The sequence below is a fragment of the Anomaloglossus baeobatrachus genome, chromosome 4 (genome assembly GCF_048569485.1).
Source record: "Anomaloglossus baeobatrachus isolate aAnoBae1 chromosome 4, aAnoBae1.hap1, whole genome shotgun sequence".
Taxonomy (NCBI): Eukaryota; Metazoa; Chordata; class Amphibia; order Anura; family Aromobatidae; genus Anomaloglossus; species Anomaloglossus baeobatrachus.
Genome location: NC_134356.1, coordinates 644,714,940 through 644,719,904, shown reverse-complemented (window position 1 = coordinate 644,719,904; position 4,965 = coordinate 644,714,940).

Sequence of the window (4,965 nt, the reverse complement as noted above, 5' to 3'; positions counted from 1 at the left end):
TTATTCTTATCATTTTCCAAAACTTTAAATGGTACTTTTAACACACACACAATTTTTCCCCTTTTAGAGAGTAGTTTCCCTGTACCTAAGTGGGGGTCTACCTAGGTTGGGACGAGTGGACCTCCGGGGTTCTGTGTCAGTGGGGACAGGAAGTGGGGCAGAGGGAGCAATCAGTTCCTCTTCCCTGCTATCGTGTGGGGCAGGCGGAGGCATAGGGGAGCTGGGTACAGGTTCATCCCTGGGCACTGGCTCATGGTCGACCACTTCTATCACTTCCTCATCCACGGGTTGTGGGAACAGTATCACTGGAAGACTCACCGCGCCATTCTGTGTAGGCCAGTCCGCTGGGAAGTCACCCATCACGGTGTGGATTACCTCTTTTGCCTTCTCCGTCAGTTTAGGAATCGGAACTTCAGCCGCTGCCCTCAATGCTGGTGGGCACCTCTTTAGATGGTCCCGGGAAACCGTGGCCAAAGTGCCCCCTTGGTCACGACTGATCTGGTAGGCCTTCCCATCCTCCCATCCTGTGGGCTGTATGACATATGGGGTTTGCTCCCATTGATCATCCAGCTTGTGGGTCCTCCTCTTCCGCTTCAGCACTACATCTCCAGGCTGGAAAGGGCCAGCAGACGCCTTCTGGTTGAAGCGCTGCTCCTGTTGTTCCCGACTCCGACTCAAGTTCTTCTCAACATATTCCTGAATCTGTCGGTATTGCACCCTCCGCCGAGTTTCCCATTCAGCTGTCGAAGGGAGTGCTTCTGGGGCTTCCAATCCCATGTCCAGATCCACCGGTAGCCGGCCGGGGCGAGCCCTCATCAGGTATGCTGGGGGGCATTTCGTTGAGCTGGAGGGGATATTGTTGTACATATCGACCAAGTCAGGTAGCTTCTCCGGCCACAGGTTCCGCTCTTCTAGCGGCAATGTCTTGAGGAGGCCCAGGACCAGGTGGTTCATCTTTTCACACATGCCGTTGGTTTGGGCATGGTAAGGCGTGGTCCGGATCTTCTTGCAGCCGTACAACTGACAAAATTCATGGAACATCTCCGCCTCAAAGGCCGGGCCTTGGTCAGTAAGCACCTTCTCAGGGTATCCATGTGGTCGGCAGAAATAAGCCTGGAACGCTCTAGCGGCGGTGCGGCCAGTTAGGTCTTTGACTGGGACAACCACCATGAACCTTGAATAGTGGTCTACAATGGTTAGAGCGTAGGTGTACCCACTTCGGCTGGGGGTGAGCTTCACATGGTCCAGGGCGACCAGCTCCAGCGGTTGATGTGTAACGATCGGGAGTAGGGGCGCCTTCTGGCTGGCCTCGTCCTTCCTTCTCAGCGTGCAAGGGCCACACTCTCGGCACCAGGCCTCTACAGATTCCCGCATTCCACTCCAATAGAACCGCTCTCTCAACCGCATCTCCAGTTTCTTCCATCCGAAGTGTCCAGCACCATCATGGTACGCTTGTAGGACGGTGGGTACGTTAGCTTGGGGAATCACCAACTTGCGGATTTTCTCATGAGTCTTCGGGTTAATCAGCTCACGGTACAACTTCCCCTGGTGTAGATACAGCCGGGTCCGTTCTCGCCACAGGCATTGGGCTTCAGCTGGGGCGGCAGGGTCTATTCCAGCAGCGCCTTGCTCCACCAAGATCTTGACTAAGCGAACAGCGGGTGCCTGGTCCTGAGCTTCTTGCCACTCCTGGCTGGGCAGCGGGTCCAGGTTTACCCGTTGTTGATAGACATGCACCTTCTCAGTCGGTGGCTGATGAAATGCGGGCAGCTCAATCTCTTCGAGGTCGTCATCCTCGGGCCCTTCTTCCAACAAGTGGGGCATCCGAGAGAGTGCATCGGCATTAACGTTGGCACGGCCAGCCCTGTACTTGATGGTGAAATCGTAGTTGGCTAGCCTAGCCACCCACTGCTGTTCCAACGCGCCCAGCTTGGCAGTGTCCAGGTGGGTCAGCGGGTTATTATCCGTGAAAGCGGTAAACTTAGCTGCGGCCAGATAATGGCGAAACCGCTCGGTGATGGCCCACACCAGCGCCAGGAGTTCAAGCTTGAAAGAGCTGTAGTTCTCAGGGTTCCTTTCCGTCGGTCGGAGCTTCCGGCTGGCATAAGCAATCACTTTTTCTTTTCCGTCCTGAACCTGGGATAGGACTGCCCCTAAGCCTACATTGCTGGCATCGGTATAAAGGATGAAGGGGTGGTTGTAATCAGGATATGCTAGGATTTCTTCTCCGGTCAGGGCCGCTCTCAGCTGACGGAAGGATTCCTCATGCCTTTCTTCCCACACCAATGGGGCTCCTAGGGGTCTACCACCTTTGGTCTGTCCCACAAGGAGGTCTTGCATAGGGGCAGCCATCTTCGTGTACCCTTTGATGAAGCGACGGTAATACCCCACCAGGCCCAAGAACTGCCTCACCTCCTTCACCGTGGTCGGCCTCGGCCAGTCCTGAATGGCGGTGATTTTCTCAGGATCAGGGGCGACACCTTCTGCACCGACCACATTCCCTAGGTACTGCACTCTGGGTTTTAGCAGAAGACACTTTGAGGGCTTCAACTTCATCCCATAGTTGGCAAGGGACGCGAACACCTCAGCTAGGTGCTCCAGGTGGGCTTCATATGTCTGGGAGTACACAATCACATCATCCAGGTACAGCAGGACGGTCTCAAAGTTTAGATGCCCCAGACAGCATTCCATCAGCCGTTGGAAGGTTCCAGGGGCATTGCACAGCCCGAACGGCATGCTATTAAACTTGCAGAGTCCCATAGGGGTAGCAAATGCAGTCTTCTCGCGGTCTTCTGGTGCCACAGCCACCTGCCAGTACCCACTGGTGAGGTCAAGGGTGGAAAAGTAATTAGTGGTTCTCAGCGCAGCCAGAGATTCCTCAATACGGGGCAGAGGATAAGCGTCCTTATGTGTTATCTGGTTAATTTTTCGGTAATCCACACACATCCGTATGGTGCCATCCTTCTTCTTAACCAGTACCAACGGGGCGGCCCAGGGACTACAGCTGTCCCTAATAACCCCTGCCTCCTTCATGTTCCTCAACATGTCCTTGGCACATTGGAAGTGTGCAGGGGGAATAGGCCTGTACCTCTCTTTGATAGGGGGGTGCTCACCGGAGGGGATATGGTGTTGGACCCCTTTAATCTGCCCAAAGTCTAGGGGATGTTTGCTAAAAACCCGCTCATACTCCCGTACTACCCGGTATACCCCTTCTTTGTGATGTGTAGGGGTATCGTCAGTGCCTACGTGTAGCTGTCGACACCACTTGTCTAACTCCCCTTGGGATGGGTGAGTGCTGGCAGTAGGTGGTGAGGTTGGGGGAATGGCCTCGTGGATGGTATGGGGATCCAAGGTGAACAACTTGGCAAGGGTAGCGTACCGGGGAAGCCTGACTTCTTCCTCCCCGCAGTTCAGCACCCTCACGGGCACTCTCCCCTTCTTTACATCTACCACCCCTCGGGCAGCCACTACTGTGGGCCAGTGTTCAGAGGGCATTGGCTCTATCATGGCGGGGTAGTCACGCCCCTGGGGCCCTACCGCTGCCCTACACCAAATCATCATCTCGCTCCTGGGGGGCACAATCAAAGGGGCAACATCCATCACTCTCACCCCACCAATCTCTCCTCCTGTCGAGTTCACATGTTGGCGGTACATCAAGGCTCGGATCTCACGCTGCACAGCTCTCTGTCGGCTCCCTGCCGCCGTGGCGGCCAGCTGCTGCAGTAGGGTCAGCACGTCACTCATACAGTGCTCCATCACGTTGGTCCCTAGCACTACCTTTGGGTTATGATCACTGGGTTCATTCATTATCACAATCATACCCTGGTGTTGCAGTTCAGCTCGTCCCACAGTCATGGCCACTTGTTTGTATCCCACTTGGGTCAATGGGAGTCTATCAGCAGCAATCAGTGCTATACTGGCATCTGGGGGAGCCAGCTCGTCTTTTCCCCAATACCATTGATACAGTGTGTATGGTATAGTGGTTACCTGTGATCCAGTGTCCAGGACAGCCATCACCGGTATGCCGTCCACAGCCACGGGGATGATAGGCCGGGCCCCGATGTACCGGTCCCGCCAGTCTGGGGGGCCATGGGGTTCTACTCCTGAGGATTGGCCCGTGGCCCCAGGGGTTGCTCGTTTAACGGACACCGTCGGGAGTAGTGACCGGGTTTGCTGCACCTGTAACAGATTGGGGGCCCGTTCCGTGAGTCATTGGCCCGTCTCCGCTGCATCCAGGGGACGTCCTCAGGGCTGTCGGCGAGCTGCATCTTCACCGGGGCCTGGGATCTAGTCGGAGGCTGGAGTGCGGCGAGAATCTTAGCGAGGTCCCCATCCATGCGACGAACTTGAGCAGTGAGCTCTTCCATCGTTCCGCTTGGGGCTGCAGGCACTGGAGGTGCTGATGGGGTAGGGGCCACCACAACGGGAGCAGTCTCAACCGGCCACGGGGCTGGCTCAGGAGCTTCAAATGCGGGGGGTTACAGAGCTTTGATGGCCCGTTCCTTTAATACGGCAAAGTCCATGGCAGGGTGTTCTAGGGCCCACAACCGAAGCTGTTTGCGGTCCTCCGAGGACCTCATCCCCTGCACAAACTGCTCACTTAACATTTTGTTACTGTCCACACTGTTGATGGTGTCCACCCGCTTCAGTGTGCGGAGTGCGGTTTGCAGGCGCAGGGCATAGTCCCGAATGCTATCTGCGGGCCGTTGTCGGCATTGATAGAACTGCATCCGCAACTCTGCCTCGGTGCGGGTCTCAAATGCAGTCTGCAGCTTTTCAAATATGGTGCCTACAGAGGACCGGTCCCCCTCGGCCCAGGTCTCCGCCTCTTGCTCAGCCGCGCCGGTTAGCTTCCCCAGCACTAGCGCTGCACGTTGCTTATCAGTCAGGGGGTACAGTTCTAGAAGCGGACTAAGTTTTTTCCGGAAAACCTGCAAGGCATCAGGTTTCCCATCGTACTGCGGT